The following is a 19,459-nucleotide window of genomic DNA, read 5'->3' as shown; positions in this document are numbered from 1 at the left end:
ATTAAGTAGCACAAAGTAGCCGTTGGTCATAACGAGGTTAGCAGTGGACAAGTAAAGACGTGAGTAAGAATGCTCGGATAACTGGAGGCATAGGCATCATACACACAGGTATTTACGATTGTACGTATATCATATATAACAGAGCGGATAGGCATTCTCAATGAGAGATGATTATTACATGTACATAGCATATGGTGTACTTAATAAACAACACGTATGGTTTGTAAGTTTATTATACATCCATAATAAATATTTTATCAGGCAACCTGATAGTGCGCGTGTATGAGGTGAGCGCTAGCAATAGACCGAGTAAACTGCTGACTCCTGCATATTCAATTAAAGGCCTGTACTGTTACATCCTTTCTCTTTTATTAAAGAAATGATCTTTAATGTGCTTGTAGTTTATAAGTCATTATTATTTTCTAAAGCATATGCACATAATAAGCAGTATAAATGATCTAAAGTTGCCTTCCTTCATGAATTCATGCAAATGATAAATAAAATACAAGTAACGCATGTTTAATGTCAAAAGTCTGCACATAACTAAAGCACACTATTTACAAAGTTAAGCACATAGTCTTCGAGCCGCTCAGGTGGCTTAACTTGTCGACCTGATCTACCGTAGTTGTTTTTATTAGTGGTTCAATAAAGTATTGTTTTTGTTTCTCTGGCCCCTTATCATTCGGAAGATCAATGGGAGGTAATTCTGGTGCATCAAAGCTCTGGTTCTGGTTCTTTTTCTCGACTTTCCTCCCTTGGAGTGTAGAGTTCTGTCCAATCGGGACTCCTCGGACAATTCCGCCATAACGGCGATCGTCGACGGTGTGGTGTAGCCCACTGTCCGATGCGTTCAGATTGGAGTTCTGCAATCGTAACACTTCGTCCATCTCCGGATTCTCCGTAAAGCAATCGGGACACCTCGGACAATTCCGCCATATCGGCGATCGTCGACGGTGTGGTGTAGCCCACTGTCCGATGCGTTCAGATTGTCCGTAAAGAGTAGTATGCAATAAAAAGCCGGTTGGATCCAGAGTGGGAGTTCACTCTGGATCAGCAGACGATTTATTTCATAAATCAATCTCTGGGTTAATGGTCGCCATCTTTCGAACTACTTTCAAAAGTACAACAACAACAATAACAGTAGAAGACAATTTTAATTGCGAAAAGTTGAAAAATTGAGTACATGTGTCACGGTTGTTGAGTGAAATAGTGTTATTTTCAACTGTGTATGAAGCATGTGAACTGGTAGTGGAATAACCGAATTGTTGGTGGAAATGGAATTTAGAAATATATCTAATAGTAATAATTCATCATCGTGTAGAATAATCATCAGCATCATTTCTGTGGAACATTGCACTATTCAAAAAACAAGTGTTTCATAGATATGGTGCTTTTGACATAGTTCACTAACCATCAAGACTGAAATGATTCATGCACACAGGTAAAGTAAATAATTGAATTTGTGCAGAATGTTTATTTTTTACAAATTATTATTTAATTTGACCAATTTATTTTAGATTGATTGCACCGAAACTCAAAGTCTAAAGCTTAGTAAGACACTTAAGCCAGTTTTCTGAGAAGAAACAATACTTGTTCAGAGTATAGCAGGCTCATGCGGCCTCTGGTTTATTTATTTGGCCTCGGCCTTTAACCTGGGTCGCTTTGATTTCAGGTGTTTAGCCCCCATATCAACAAGGCTCTCGACCCTATATGTAGTTATTCATATTGTTTAAAGATTTTGAGAACCCTCACTCAGTGCCAGTGGGGATAAAACAGGGACCTTCTTATAGCTAGATGAATGCATCAAATATGCCAGCAACACTTTATAATCAATAACTTTATAATTGATGATTCTGTTCTTTTAACTACATTACTCATTTACCAAAACAATGTGAAAAACATTTTTATGCCCCAAAAGGAGGGCATATAGTGATCGCACTGTCCGTCTGTCTATCCATCACACTTTGCATTTAGGTTTGAAAAAATGCTCATAACTTCTATGTCGCTTCAGATGTAACATTCATATTTGGTATGCATGTGTATATGGACAAGGCCTTCCCATACACACACAAATTTTGACCCCTTTGACCTTGAACTTAGGGTCGGCTTTTAGGTTTTGAAAAATGCTCATAACTTCTATTAAAGCGTTTATCGGGGGCGTATGTCATCCTACGGAAACAGCTCTTGTTTTTGCTACTGTCCTCTGCACAAACCATGATATATCTGCATATATGCCTCCAACCAAATCAGTAAAACTATTTGTCACTTAATTACAGTAAACTTATTGCATGTTAACTTTTCAACAATATATATATACATGTATATATAATTATATATAACAGATCTTGAAAAGAACATCAAACTTCAAATTGTTTTAGTAAATTATAGGCTTTAAAGGGATCTTTTCACGCTTTGGTAAATTGACAAAATGGAAAAAAGTTGTTTCAGATTCGCAAATTTTCGTTTTTGTTATGATATTTGCGAGGAAACAGTAATACTGAACATTTACCATGGTCTAATATAGCCATTATATGCATCTTTTGACGATTTTGAAACCTAAAAATTATAAAGCGTTGCAACGCGAAACGATTGAATAATTTGGAGAGTTCTGTTTTTGTCGTTAAATTTTGTGAAACTACGAAGATTGCTTATATAAGGTATAAAATACGTCACATTGTGTAGCCGGCGGAATAGCTCAGTAGGCTAAAGCGTTTTTACTTCAGGACTCTGGCAGGACTCCAGGGGTCACTGGTTCGAAACCTGGTCCGGGCAATGTTCTTTTCCTTTTTTAAATTCTATTCTTTATTTTTTACTGGAGCTTTTACGATCCAATGTTTACATTTATCGATATAAAGCATTTAATGAATAAGTTAAAAAATTGCCAAAATCTGTGAAAAGGCCCCTTTAATTGGTATTGTGACATTGACACCACTCTTACGGAGGAATCCGAGATAGCCGATGTATCACGATTGAGTGGGAGTTCTGTCGTGTTTAGGTCAGAATACACTAAATAGTTTCCCTAAATAATTCAATGTGAAAGCGACAACTTTAGGCCGAAATAAATGCAACATTTCGCACATAGAGACCCCTATAACCATACCTTTTATTAAAGGCCATTCTTAGCGGAATCGATTTATGCAATAAAAAAGATATGTCATGTTCAATGCAAGAAAGAACTTGACACAAACTAAAATCGATTGTTTTTGCAACTTTTTTTTCGGCCGTTTCTTAGTGGAATGTAACCTCTTTCAGTGCGATGGTTTACTATAGTCTTCAAGTTTATCATATTCCAGGGATTCAGTAGTGAACACCTATTCATGCCCTACCATTATCTCCGAAAGATAACACCCGAATAATAGATAAAAGTGTAAAACATGCCTTCCTGTCAACTATGGTATTTTTTTAGAGAGTACAAAACGCCTTCATGAAACGTTTTTTTTTCGGTGTCACCGACGTGTAATGGCTTTATGTCACGTGCATTGAGGTTGTAGTACTTAATGCGCTTGACGTTTTTTTTACTTTCATTGAGTTTTCGTGTACGTCATTGGGTAATGCAGGCTAAAGCTTCGTAGACTTAATAGGTAACAGTGTTCTTGTTGCTCGCTAGAAAAACTGTTGCGCTGGGCTATAGCAAGTAGATTGTTGCGGAGTATTCCGGAAATTAAGGAATGCTATCATAGCGTCAGTGTTCGAGTGTTTCGCTTGTTTAATCATGTTCTTGGCAGCATTCTCGGCTTTTCCGTTACGAGCTGACGAGTATGAGTGAGTAAAGTTCCATTCCTTTTCAAAAAAGTTGAACTGCTCAGACATGATCACTGTAGCTTAATCTGACACAAGCGTTTCTGGTAGGCTATTCCGTGTTTTGCGAAGTGTTGCTTAAGTTTTGTGATGATAATTTTGGGCGTGGCTTGTTCCAAGCATTCGAGTTCAAAGAAATTGCTGAAATAGTCCACTGTCACTTAATATTATTTGTTGTTGATTGTGAACACGTCCGTTGCTACTTTAGCCCATGGACGCTCTGGTACGTCGTGGCTGATAAGCGGTTCCTTACACTGCTTCCTACCGAACGACTGGCATGTTTCACACTTGCTGACGTAATCCTTTATTTTTGACGTCATGTTCGGCCAATAAACACTGTTGCGTGCTCTTGCTAGACATCCTTCAACATCAAAGTGAGAATGAATATGTTCTAACGCGTGTTTTCGCATCGATTTCGGCACCACTACGCGTTCTCCTCGGAATATAATTCCATTTTCGCATTAGAGTTCATCGCGCACTGATACATATGGCCTTGCTTCTCGTGGCGTATTGGACCATCCGTTGCCTATTTGATTTATCACAATTCTTAAGATCGGGTCTTCTAGTATTTGCTTGCGTAGATTGTCTTATTTTGCTTGAGAAAGCACACGATTGTCCGTCATTTTTGTACTTTCAATCTCTTTTTCGTATCCAGAGAGTAGAACGTCGTCGAGTTTCGTTGAACTATTGCCATGGTAAGCTCTTGAAAGCGTATCCGATATGTACACGTGCTCGCCTTTCTTGTACACAATGTCATAATCGTACATTGGCAGTTTGAGTAGCATCCTCTTCAAACGTTTCGGAGCTCTGATCAACGGCCTTTTGCTTATTATTTAAAGCGGCTGATGGTCACTTTCCACAGTCACATTCCGACCATATACATATTGGTGAAACTTCTCAAATCCGAATAGCACAGATAAAAGTTCATGTTCGATTTGCGCATAGTTAATCTCCGATTTGACATTTTTTTACTTGAAAATTCAACAGGTTGTCCACCTTGAAACATCACACACCCATATCCGGTATCGGATGCATCACACTGGATTGTAGTTTCGAGCCTTGAATCGAAATATCGTAGCACAGGGGCATTACACACTGCTTGCTTGATCGCGTGTAGTGCTTCGTCATGCGCATGGGACCACTGGAATAAGTTGTCCTTGTGTGTGAGCTGGCGTAGTGGCTCACACATGTCACTGAGCTTGTGTAGAAACTTTGTCAGATAATTGACAAGACCTAATAGTCTCTGCACTCCCTTCTTTGCTGTTGATTTCGGCATTTTCATGATTGCTTCAACTTTTGCGGGTCCGGTTTAACACCTTTGTCCGTTAATAAATGACCAACTAACGGCATGCTTGTCTTATGTAGCTGCAACTTTTCCTTTTAAGCTTAATTTTGCGTTCTATGCATCGTTGCAACAACTCTTTCAAGTTGTTATCATGGTCTCTGACGGCTTCGTTGTATGCGGAGCCTTTGCCGTAGATAACTACTATATGTCGTCCGCTATGGCGCATGTTCCACTGAGACCACTAAGGCTTTCTTGCAAATACTGCTGGAAGTATTCCGGTGCTGGAGATATTCTAAACGGCATCTTGTGCCAACGGTTCTTTCCGTAAGAAGTTTAAAAGGATGATAAATGGCTAGACCCCTCATCTAACTTGACATGCCAAAAAGCATTTTTGACATCGCATTTACTGAATACTTTTGCTTGTGATAGCTCTGGTAATACATTTTCAACCACTTTCAGCAGGTATTGGTTACGCTTCAGCGTTTTGTTAAGGGGCTTAAGATCGATGCGTAGGCGAATCTTTCCAGAAGCACGTTTCGCAATTACAAAACTAGATAACCAGTCAGTCGGGGTGTCAACTTTCGCACGGAACAGGTATCTTTCGTTCGTAACGTTGGTCTTCCCAACACAGAATGCTTCTGGTAGAATGACGTCGTAATTACTAGTAATACACGAGCGCTTCAATCTTTTTTCCAGTATGTGGCAATGTTACCGTCCATGTCGAGCTTTCCAGGAAACGGTATTAACGATGCCATTGTCTCTGGCGCTGCTATCGCGGCTGCTGGTGGTGCTTCATTCCCAATGGCGTAGATCCAGATAATTGGCACATATAATAAAATGTGTTTTAGCTCACCTGAGCACAACGGGCTCATGGTGAGCTTTTGTGATCGCTTTTTCATCGTCCGTCTTCAGTCGTTCGTCGTGGGCCGTCAGCATTTGCCTTGTTAACACTCTAGAGGCCACATGTATTGTCCAATCTTCATGAACTTTGGTCAGAAGATTGGTCTCAATGATATCTTGGATGAGTTCGAAAATGGTTATGTTTGCTTGAAAAACACGGCTGCCAAGTGGAGGGGCATTTTTCCTCATATGGCTATATGGCTATAGTAAAATCTTGTTAACACTCTAGAGGCCACATTTATTGTCTGATCTTCATGAAACTTGGTCAGAAGATTCATCCCAATAATATCTTGGACGAGTTCGAAAATGATGACGGTTGGTTGAAAAACACGACCGCCAGTAGGCGGGGCATTTTTCCTTATATGGCTTTGGTAAAACCTTGTAAACACTCTAGAGGCCACATTTATTTTCCGATCTTCAGGAAACTTGGTCAGAAGATTTGTCCCAAAATTATCTTGGATGAGTTCGAAAATGGTAACCTTTGCTTGAAAAAATGGCTGCCAAGGAGCGGGACATTTTTCCTTATAGGGCTAAAGTAAAATCTTGTTAACACTCTAGAGGCCAAATGTATTGTTCAATTTTTATGAAACTTGGTTAGAAGATTCATCCCAATAATATCTTGGATGAGTTCACAAATGATGCCGGTTGGTTGAAAAACACGGCCGTCTGGGGGCGGGGCATTTTTCCTTATATGGCTATAGTAAAACCTTGTTAACACTCTAGAGGTCACATTTATTTTCTGAACTTCATGAAACTTGGTCAGAATATTTTTCCCAATGATATCGTGGATGAGTTCGAAAATGGTTTTGGGTTCTTGAAAAACTTGGCCACCAGGGGGCGGGGCGTTTTTCCTTATAAGGCTAAACATGGCTTTTGTAAAACCTTGTTAACACTCTAGAGGCCACATTTATTGTCCAATCTTCACGAAATTTGGTCAGAAGATTTGTCTTATTGATATCTTGGATGAGTTCGAATATGTCTAAAATGGTTACATTTGCTTGAAAAACATGGCTACCAAGGGACGGGGCATTTTTCCGTTTATGGCTATATATGGCTATAGTAAAATAATGTTAACACTCTTGAGGCGACATTTATTGTCCGATCTTTATGAAACTCGGTCAGAAGATTCATCCCAATAATATCTTGGATGAGTTCACAAATGATGCCGGTTGGTTGAAAAACACGGCTGCCATGGGGCATTTTTCCTTATATGGCTATAGTAAAACCTTGTAAACACTCTAGAGATCACATTTATTTTCCGATCATCATGAAACTTGGTCAGAAGATTTGTCCAAATGAGATCGTGGATGATTTTGAAAATGGTTTTGGTTTCTTAAAAAACATGGCCACCAGGGGGGCGGGGCATTTTTCCTTTTAAGGCTATATATGACTTTTGTAAAACCTTGTTTACACTCTAGAGGCCACATTTATTGTCCAATTTTCATGAAACTTGGTCAGAGGATTTGTCTTATTGATATCTTGGATGGGTTCGAAAATGGTTACATTTGCTTGAAAAACATGGCTGCCAAGGGACGGGGCATTTTTCCTGATATGACTATATATGGCTATAGTAAAATCCTGTTAACACTCTATAGGTTACATTTATAGTCCGATCTTCATGAAACTCGGTCAGAAGATTCATCCCAATAATATCTTCTTTTATGGCTATATATGGCTTTAGTAAAACCTTGTTAACACTCTAGAGGCCACATTTATTGTCCAATCTTCATGCAATTTGGTCAAAAGTTTGGTCTAAATTATATCTTGGACGAGTTCGAAAATGGCTATGTTTGCTTGAAAAACATTGCTGCCAAGGGGCGGGGCATTTTTCCTTATATGGCTATAGTAAAATCTTGTAACTAACACTCTAGAGGCCACATTTACTGTCCGATCTTCATGAAACTTGGTCAGAAGATTGATCTTGATAATATCTTGGACGAGTTCAAAAATGATGCCGGTTGGTTGAAAAACATTGCTGACAGGGGGCGGGGCATTTTTCCTTATATGGCTATAGTAAAACCTTGCTAACATTCTTGAGACCACATTTGTTTTCCAATCTCCATGAAACTTGGTCAGATTATTTGTCCCAATAATATCTTGTTATCTCAGGTGAGCGACGTTGGGCCTTTCAGACCCTCTTGTTTCTGAAACTGTCCGAACGGATTGATCCAATTATCAGCTATCTTCTGACACAATGTTTATTGTGTTTATGTTGTACTACATTAACTACACGTATAGATTATAAGTTTATTATTACATCCATAATAGTTTTATTATCAGGCAACTTGATAGTGCGCGTGCATGTGGATGAGCGGTAGCAATAGTCCGAGTAGACTGCTGAGGCTTGGTAGTTGTTCGCGTAGCAAACAGCTAATGTTGTTACTGAAAATTTTAAGTCAGTTCGGCTTATCTACGGAAAGCCTACTACCCGCCACACATGCAGTATCCGCGCGAGAAAGAGTTTTAAAATTTATGCAAGAGGTTTGAGTTCTCCAATTATATTCATTCACAAATGGAAACATGATGTGACTATCGTGTTAAATGGAATATTTTTGAACGGAGCTTAGGCCACAATTAAAATATTGTTGGTTTGCCCTTTACCGACCCTAAATTTTACAGGTGGGTAGGTAGGTAGGAAAATTATTTTATTTTATTTGAGAAATTATGTTTTTAATACACTAATAGTCTATGAATATTTAAAACACTTTTATTAAAGCACTGTTGCAGTGTACGAAGCCCTATGTAGCTTAACATTATCTTGTTTGCTGTTTCTTGCATATATTAATATCAAATGCATGCTTGTGTGTTATTACATCAAATATTTGTTCATTATGATTTTAATTGCTCAAATGCATTTGTAATTATTTAACAGCCAGACAGCTTTTATTTTTAACTTAAACCTTTCCCTTAAATTGGGCTTAATTAGCATGCAACAAGCATTGAAGGAGTGTAGAAAGACAGCCCAAAGCCTTTAATGGAAAAATTCAGACGTGGCGAAAGACCATCACATTTTACAGGCCAGACTTGCCTACCAGGAGAAACAATTCACAGGCCTGTTGAAGTTTTTACAGGCCTCAATTTTAAGTGTTTGACCGGTTAGTGCATAGTCTCAGCATGGAAAAGTAAATTCATAAAAGTGCAAACTGAACATTATTATAAAGCATTATTTCTTCTTGAATGCTCTGAGCTTTTATGAGTACATACGTACAGCTCAGAGGGTCAATAGCTGGGAGTTGTATTATTGCAACTAACATAAGCATGAAAACTTGATTTGGGGAAATAAATTCTGGATCTGGATAGGTACGTTGCAGGACCTTTCGGTGTAGGCGCAACGGGGGAGAGGGTGGTTAGTCCCACTGTAGGACAGTGGGTGTTAGTTTCAGTTTGTGGATATACTAACGCTTTAAACATATATACTTGAGTGTTGTCGATGTATTTAGCTAAGAGACATTAATAATAAATTAAATAAGTTTACCTTTACATATCCATTTCACTAACATGCCATTACAGTAAACTGTTCAGTGTGGCAAACATAATAAAGCAGAATATGCACATGAATCTGATTAAACACAGATCCACTTGCATATAAATCAAATCATGTTTGTCTTTTATTTTGCATTTTCGACAAAAAAAATCCTGTAACTGTAAGATGTATTTTTCTTTGCGAGTAGACTGCATTCCAATTTTCAAACACTTTATCACTTGTTCTGTGACATTCAGTTCATACATTTGCAAAAAAAAGAGAGTTTTATTTGTATCTAAAACCTATGCTCAATCGTAGAATGACACGCTCTTTTCATTAATCGATACTAATTATATGATGTCCGTCGTAAATTCGATAGTTATTTGTTCTCGCTGAGCATCGTTATTTCTTTTAATTGTCGGTCATCTTGGATCACGTTAACAACATGTGTACAACGAACGTAAACTCGTATATGTCCGACTACTTTCGCGAACCAATGGTTAAGTATGATGTCGTTCGGCCATTTTCACGGAACACCGCCGATCGCGATGCTGGTTATAGACGCTTGCATTACTGTCTATTCTGGGGCGTATGAAATTCCAACCATCGGAGCGACCTAGATCGGTCAGGGGCGATAATAATAGACAGGGATATAAATACGCGCATGAATAAATATTGCTTTCGGCTCTTTTGTCATCGTCGAAAAAAACGAAAATAAAAAAAATAAGTTTTCAGAAATCGCAATAAAATTTTTTGGGTCGGGGGGTAAAAAGTGGGTCGGTCGGTAAAGGGCAAACAAACTCAATTTTAATTTAGGCCTTATATAAAAAGAATTAACAAACAATGTTTGTATTATACGTGTCGCGGAAGAAATTATTTATGAATGATTAAAATAGTCAACTATCTGTTGCGTCTTAATGACGTAGTACAGGTCATTCATAATCTGAGGTTATAAATAGATTCGGGAAAACAACGCAATAGTATAAGGTTATCTTGGACGAGTTCGAAAATGATGCCAGTTGGTTGAAAAACATGGCCGCCAGGTGGCGGGGCATTTTTCCTTATATTGCTATTGTAAAACCTTGTTAACACTCCAGAGGCCACATTTATTTTCCAATCATCATGAAACTTGGTCAGACGATTTGTCCCAATGATATCTAGGACAAGTTCGAAAATTGGTTCCGGTTTCTTTCAAAACATGGCCATCAGGGGGCGTCACATTTGTGCGTATATGGCTATATATGGCTGAAGTAAAACCCTGTTAACACTCTAGAGGCCACATTTATTGTCCGATTATCATGAAACTTGGTCAGAAGATTTGTCGCAATGATATCTTGGACAATTTCGAAAATGGTTCCGGTTGCTTGAAAAACCTGGCCACCAGGTCCGGGGGATTTTTCCTTATCAGGCTTTATATGGCTTTAGTAAAACTCTAGAGGCCACGTTTATTGTTCGATCTTTTGAAACTTGGTCCGAAGATTCATCCTAATTATATGTTGAACGAGTTTGAAAATGGTTCGGGTTGGTTGAAAAACATGTACACTAGGGGGTGGAGCATTTTTTCTTATATGGCTATAGTAAAACCTTGTAAACACTCTAGATGCCACATTTATTGTCTGACCATCATGACTTTTGGTCAGAAGATTTGTCCAAATTATATCTTAGATGAGTTGAAAACTAGTTACGGTTGGTTGAAAAACATGGGCACCAGTAGTCGGTGCATTTTCCTTATATCATATGGCTATATGGCTATAATAAAACCTTGTTAACACTCTAGAGACCACATTTATTGTCTAATCTTCATGAAACTTGGTCACAAGAATTGTCCCAATGATATCTTAGACGAGTTGAAAAATTGTTTCAGTTGGTTGAAAAACATGGCCACCAGGGGGCAGGGCATTTTTCCTTATATGGCTATTGTAAAAAATTGTTAACACTCTTTAAGTAGCATTTTTTGTTTAATCTTCATGAAACTTAGTCAGAATGTTTGTATTAATGATATTTTGGATGTGTACGAAATATATACAGTCTGATGAAAAACGATCTGCCAGAGTGTTCACAATTCATGAAAGTTGGTTAGAACATTTGTTCTAATGACATCTTGGGCTGCACAGAACAGGTCAGTTTCTTTGAATCTCATGTGAGTGACTTTGGGCCTTTCAGGCCATCTTGTTTATGCTTTTTATAAGCATTTCTCGTAGTATCGCATAACAACAGAACTTCGCGTTGCATATAATGGATATTTTAGAGCATGGTAAATGTTTAGTATTACTGTTTCCTCACAAATATCATCACTACAACGAAAATTTGCGAATCTTAAACAAATTTTGTACATTTTATCAATTTACCAAAACGAGAAAAGGTCCCTTTAATGGATTTAAACACACCGGTAAGTGGTGATTTTTTTCAAATAACTTATAAAAACTGTTTCAAGGATTTATTCTTATGCGCTAAGATATCGACACAAACTGTATGAGAAACTTTTATACACTAAAGATTTTTGCAAATGTATTTCAGTAACTATAGATATTTGCAAAAATAAAGTTCTTGACGGTGTGTTTACATTTTGTCGAGCCCGTGTGTAAGCCCCTGTCAAGCCCGTGTTTTACCCTGAAAACCCGTGGATTCTGCACCCTGAATATAATTCTGATGCAACTTAACATTGTTGCTTTATCAAGACGGCATTGAAACATGCAGATATTTCGGCACAACAGCCGGCCATTATTATAATCTAAAGGGGAACACCAAACACAAACATTACCTAACATATGATACTAAACAGTGGTTTAATTTCTGCAATCGACAATGAAATACTCTAGAACCGAATATAACATAATTATTACTGATACTTTTTACAACCTCTATGCTTGTGAAATGCCTTAGCTACTGTTCAATAGATGCTGCGCTTTCGGCTATGAATTCTTTCTTTAATATTGTATGAGATATGAACATTGGAAATCACGCACTGGAGTTACTACATCGAATCAACTGCTAATTCCTTCCTTTAAGCCCCGAGGGGCACACACTAGATCGATGGATCAAAGACACTTAGTGCGGTCTGCCATATCAATCGATTATAGACACTGCCGGATCGAGTAACGCCTGGAAAACACTGTGAAAGATCCTTTGATGATTGGGTTTCCGAATAGTAATTGCATTAAGTTCTGATAAATTATTGATATGCAGACACGTCAATAAAAATGATAATTGTATAGATCTCATGTGGGATAATTGTTTATTATATTATTACGTTTATGCGACATAGTAAGGGGCTAGCTTTGATCTTAAGTTGTACGAATGAGGTTTTGATTTGGGAATTAAATATTGGACATAATCGTTAATGGTATGTGATTTATTTCGAACCAAGTTGTAAAATGCATTTTATAATGTGCTTTAATGTAAATGCACTATTACAGCTGTGAACATATTATAATATAAAATCGAATGACAGATAGGTCCAATCTTAAGATTATTTCATGCACCGTCAATTTTACCATATAATGATTAAGTTATAAAAGGTACAACATATCGACACCGCTAATGATATAACGATAGTTACGAAATGAACTTTTAAAGTATATAACGGGTCCATTTTGGAATTAATGTGTGGGATGACCTTATAGGATTGAACGAACATTACCTTTAACTTCTTTAAGGCGAAGAATAATCCGGAGTTCGTCTCACACAAAACTACCAAAGGGCTCACATACCCATCCTCTTTTCCCAATTTTGCGATAAATTCTTCCGTGTTACACTATAATATGACAAACGGCAGCTGTGTGACGCGTATTCAGTTAGTGGGATAACTGGGAGTTGCGTTTGGGAGGCAATCCGGATTAACCTTCGCTGAATAGGTAAGTCTAGCTCAGCGATAAAGCTCGATCACTATGTTATTCTAGTTAATTGTCGAGTCACATAATGTGCTATCGATTTACTCAAGTGTACACTGATACCGCAGTCTGATTTTCAAGATATACAATAACTCGAAAAAAGTATCTTTTTTGAAACAATGCATTTTGATTGTGTGCATTGTATGTTAAGAACCCATACTTTACATGCCGTGAAAAAACTACATCATTAAAAAACTGTGCAATTCAAGGAGGAAAACTGTTAATTGAACGTGCACACACGTGTTTCGTTTATATTCGAATGTCTTAATGTATGTTACGGATATATCCTTATTTTTTCTTCAATTATTATAACAGGAAGGGTCCACGCAAATTTTAAGCCGATATCCTTGACCGTAAAACAGGGACTATAATTCGTCATAGTATTAATTGTTTAGAAAAGTGTACACATACAATGTATGAAATAACATGATTATTGTTTTAACAAGATTGTATTCGTAGCTTTAAATGCGATAAATAGTGTAAATAACATCCGTACCAAGCGTTTTAAAACATTAACATTATACAAAGCAGGATACAAAAAAAACATTTACTGACAAAAACTGTCATTACATATCTTTTATTTTTGATTTTACCGAGCACACCAATTTCTTGCGGATCCGGTCAATTGCATAAGCTTACATTCTTTTATTCTATCGAAGTTATATATTTCATGCACTCTTGTTAAGGTTTTAATGTTCAGTGCTTACCTCCCCCATCTGTAAGAAGACATCTTACTGTTCTAAAATGTGTAAATTGTGTTTGGTTATAACTTATAATAATTAAATAGATTTTTCATCAGCATATACTTTTATAGATGTAACGAGAAAATGAAAATGAAGTTTTTTTTTCGAAAGTTTGATATTTCGAGCACATTTAATCCGACACGAATGCAAAAATTAACATTCAATTTTAATAATCAAGTTTGAAAGTGTCATAGTCAGCGTTTTGTTCGTTAAAAGAGGCAGTGGTGTATTTTAATCATAACGGCCACTCGTTAAAATAGCAGGGGTGTCGATTGTACAAATTTATGAGACCTTTGTAAATCCAATAATTGTGTGTGTGTGTTCGCGTGTGTTTGTGTGTGTGTGTTGTTGTTTGTTTGTTTGTTTTTTTTTTTGGGGGGGGGGGGGGGAATTGGTAGTTCGCGATCTTTTGAGAACGAATATTATCGGCATTCCGGAAATTCGCGCTCGGTAACGATTTTTTCACGGTATTTTATTTTTTGATTTCTGATTGTTTAGCGGATATGGAACGGATATGAGGGGCAACTGACGAGAAACCTTCGCTACTTTCCGAAAATCTTACAAGTGAACAAAACGTTGCAAATGCCCGCAATCTTGAAATATTTTAAGTGATCGATTAGCAAAGTAAAGCTCTGCAATAACGTATTGTAAAACAATATCTTAATCATCTATTGTTTTCGTATTTTCTAGGTAACTGGTTTTCATTTAATGTAGTCAAAAGATATGCATATTTTATTTCACGTGCACAACATCCACATTTTTTCGGTCCGGAGTGTCGTTTTCGGAAAAGTATTTTTCGTCGATTTGAAATTCATGTTCGACGTTCTTGTTTTATATAGAATGACGAATACACATTTGGTGTGATACGGATGGTCTGGTTTATAATAGTTCGCATTTTTTTACTTAAAATAGCAACAAGGGAGACTATACAAAATATATAATAAGAGCTTGCGGGGGAGGGGTGGGGGGTCTCTGCCCTTTCTCCCCGTTGGAACCTGCGGCCCCAACCCCAACTAAATTTTCCGGATTTCAAATTTGGGACAATTGACATCCCTGAAATCAGTAATGGGTATTCCGTTGGTTGTATTCAAAAACTTATTTACATGTGTATACGACTTTATTTATAACGATCTGTAAGGTTATTGTATTTTAATGTTTAAACGCTTAACTAAATAATTTTTCGTGGTAATATTATTTTTAGTTAGCCTACATACAAGACAAGGTTATTCACAGAAACCTTCATGTTTTAGGGGTTCAAGTTCACGTTTTCCAATACTGGCTTTATTTACGTCTTTTCGATCTATTGAATTTAAATTCTAAACGCATGAACTCTCAATGTTTAAGTGTGTCATGCTTTCGAGTTTGCACTTTAAAGGTGCGTGTATGTACTGAGCATTCCGTTTAATTTCTAATGGTTTTTTCCTAAATGCCTCGTGAACACCATCTATTACCGTATAAACGTAACGAACAATTTGAACGTTCACGTTACACGTTTAAAGTCATTGAAACTGAACATCCATGAAATAAAAGAGTATACAACTGCATATAATGTTCGTGCAGTCAACAAGTTATTCATTTAAAATTGTCATGTTCTCTGTTAGAATATTTACCAATACCATTCAGACGATGTTCAGGCGACACATTTTCGGTTCCGTAACACTCAAAATATAAATTTGATGGTATCGATGTAGCGCCAACAAGTATGTTGGTCTTTAAGAGTGCTATTTTTAACATTTGAAACATGAAATACTTACATAAAATGATTCTATGGAACGACATGAAGGAGATTATTCATCAGATAAACTGTCGTTTATGTTTAAGTAGCTAGTAGATATTTGATGTTAATGCCATTAAGCACTACATCTGTATACTTAAATCTTGCGACTTAAAATATAACTACATTCGTTTCAAGACACCGAATAAATAGACATGCCATCACTAAAATATCGCGTGCGCACGTCATAGCTATCTTGTGAGCATGTTATAGCTATCGCATGTGTACGTCATAGTTGTCGCGTGCATACGACGTAGCCATCTTGCGCGCACATTTTAGCCATTGCGTGCGCTTTTCCTAGCGATATTGTTGCTTTTCATAGCTATCGCGTGCACATGTCATAATTTGAGTGTGCACAATCAATAGCTATTGCATGCGCTTGTAATCGAGATTTCGCTTAATGAAATATTTTCTATGTACCATTCACGCCACCGTAGTATTTCACATAGGTTACAGTTTAAACAATTAACAACTGCAGGTGAGTCTTTGAGCTGTTCTATGTGTAGCTTGTATTAATTATTTGTGATATTTTAAATTATGGATATGCTTTTATGTAACATATATAAATTTATTTCAGAAATTTGCCATTTTAAATTTGATTCAGAAATACAAGTTTTATGAGATTTGTTGGTGATTTTTTTACGCGGATATCGGATGCTTGCTATGGACAGGATGGATTATTATTCATAATGTCTGTTTAATGTATATTTATGTTATTGTATTTTATTTTAGTAAATGGTTTCCTTAAAGCATATCTTAATTATAAGAAGGTAATCTTTTTCGCAAGCATATAGTATTATAGATGCTAAATTTGTCTAATTGATTTTATGTTTATTAATGATAACCGGTACATTTCATGGATGTTTGTTAGTATACACTTCTGTGTTGTCATTTGTATAAAAGACAAGAGAAAAATTAGCTTAACCAAATACACAGTGGTTTGAATTTAATTCAATGTTTTTATATATTAAATAGGTATTCTTTTAAATGTACATCAGATATAATATATCATACTATAAAAAGGACTTGGTCAGAGATTGTCAAAGATGATCATTTTTCATCTTTTTATTTCTTCAATAAAATAAATGACGAAAATTCACAATCTCTTAAATATTTATTAATTTTATGCACAAAATAATGCTATTTCACATGCACATTTTATTCATACTACAAATATGTAAAGAATGGCCATGCATGTTTTTCATATTGTATTGTATCTGTACATATTGAACAATTCATGGATTAGACAACACACTTGTAAATACTTATATGATCACAAAACTTTTCGGCAAAATAAAATTTCAAAATGTTGTTAATAGGCGAGGATTTCCCCATTAGTAGATCATTTACTCCATTATAGAATGCGATGACAATGGAAGTCAGTCAACACACGATCATAAGCGAAATTAGCTGATAAATTAACATTTGCCTTGCCAGAGGCAAAACTTAACATTAAACACCACAGCATTAGTAGTGCGTTTTTTTTCAGTTTAAATAACTTTAAACTAATCATTTGATCATTATTTCAAGCTGTTGTTTTACAGCAATTGACAATTTGTTTTAAACACCAAACGATAAGAAAAGCACAGGAGGTAAGTTATTGAACAAAACTATTTTAAAACTAGTAACCTGAAAATCAATAGGGGTCATCTGCCAGTCATGACCAATGTACCTATGAAGTTTCATGATCCTAGGCCTAAGCGTTCTTGATTTATCATCCGGAAACTATCTGGTGGACGGACCGACCGACCGATCGATCGACCGACGGACCGACCGACCGACCGACCGACATGAGCAAAACAATATACCCCCTCTTCTTCGAAGGGGGGCATAATAAACATTCATCAAAGCTAACAGCTGTTGTTGTGAACACAGTCATCAAATGTGTATCAATAAATAAAGTATTTCAATAAAGAACGATTATTGTTCATTCTCCACTTTCATCCATTTGCGCGATACTGCTTACATGTGACTGTAGTATAACAAACGAACACATAAATAACATGGTGAAAACATAGTTAAGTTGCAGAATCTTAAAGGGGCCTTTTCACAGATTTCGGCACGTATTGAAGTTTGTTATTAAATGCTTTATATTGGTAAATGTTAACATTGGATCTAAAAAGCTCCAGTAAAAATAAAGAATAAAATTAAAGAAAGAAAGAAAAAGTAACCCTCAACTGGGCTCGAACCACTGATCTATGGAGTAAAAGTCTATCGCTTAGACAACTCGGCCATCCGTGCTTATACAATGAGTGATGTATTTTATACGTTGTACAAGCAAGCATCATAGTATCACAAAATATAAGGACAACAACATAACTCTCAACATTATTCAATCGTTTCGCGTTGCAATGCTTAAAAATTTTCAGGTTTTTAAGTCTTCAACAGATGCATATACTAGATATTTTAGAGCAAGGGAAATGTTTAGTATTACTGTTTCTTCACAAATATCTTAACCACAACGAAAATTTGCGAATCTAAAACATTTTTTTCTCAATTTACCAAAACTTGAAAGGCCCCTTTAAGCTGGTCATGGTGAAAAACTGGACACTTTTTCTTTTGTAACTTGCGCAAATATCTTACCACCATAATCCAGTACAGAACCAAAAAAGTCACTGATTCATTTTGGAACATAGCCAAAAGGTTAAGCTGCCACATCTATTTACATAAGTTTTCTTTTTTCATCAGTTATCTGATTGTTACGAGCTTTGTCATGTGTAATTTTAGCTCACCTCAGCACAACGTGCTCATGGTGAGCTTTTGTGATCACTTTAGGTCCGTTGTGCGTCGTGCGTCGCCGTTCTCGCGTCGTCAACATTTACCTTGTTTACACTATACAGGCAATATTTATTGTCAAATTTTCATGAAACTTAATCAGAACATTGTTCCTAATTATATATCAGCTGAGTTCGAAAACAGTTCAGGTCCGTTGAAAAGCATGACCGCCTGCGGACGAGGCAGTTTTTCCTCATATGGCTTTAGTATTAAAATCGTTGTTAACACCCAAGAAGTCTTTTTGCCTATCCGATCTTCCTGAAACTTGGTCACAACATTTGTTCCTGATTTCTGTGCTGAGGCTAGAAATAGTTTCGGTCCGTTGAAAAGCATGGCCGACAGAAGGCGGAACAGTTTTGTTTATATGGTTGTAATAAAACTTTGTTAACACCGTAGAAGTCATATTATTAGTTCAATCTTCATGAAACATTCTAGGAATATTTGTTCAAGATTTTGGTCTAGTTCGAAAATGGTTTCAGTCTGTTGAAAAATATGGCCGCTAGGGGACGGGGAAGTCATCCTTATATGCCTTTAGGAGCTATTGTAAAACCTCAATAACGCTGTAGAAGTCACAACTTTTGTCCAATCTTCATAAAACATGGTAGGTATATTTGTTTTAAGGATACCTTCTCCGAATTTTGACATTGGTTGCGGTCCGTTGAAAAACGTGGCCGCAATAGTGCGGGTCAGTTTTCCTTATTTGGACATAATAGCTTGAGTAAAACTTTGTTAAAAATGTAGAGGTCATATTTTTTTGTCAAAAAAATCACAAAACTTGTTTGGAGAATTGTTTAAAGAAATATATTTGCCAAGTTCGAAAATGGTTCCGGT

The 19,459-nt window shown here is 36.6% G+C and overlaps 1 protein-coding gene across 1 annotated transcript in view; it reads left to right on the top strand.

Moving 5' to 3' along the window:
• LOC127870753 (dipeptidyl peptidase 3-like) overlaps positions 1 to 19,459 on the top strand; it is a 68,056-nt gene continuing 48,597 nt past the window's right edge. The window contains exon 1 of the mRNA XM_052413207.1: positions 1 to 108. The gene's annotated coding sequence lies outside the window, so the exon portion shown is untranslated. The remainder of the gene's footprint in view (positions 109 to 19,459) is intronic.

The sequence above is a fragment of the Dreissena polymorpha genome, chromosome 3, assembly GCF_020536995.1.
Source record: "Dreissena polymorpha isolate Duluth1 chromosome 3, UMN_Dpol_1.0, whole genome shotgun sequence".
Taxonomy (NCBI): Eukaryota; Metazoa; Mollusca; class Bivalvia; order Myida; family Dreissenidae; genus Dreissena; species Dreissena polymorpha.
Note: the sequence above shows the minus strand (reverse complement) of the source record. Positions and strands in the feature narration are given on the sequence as shown.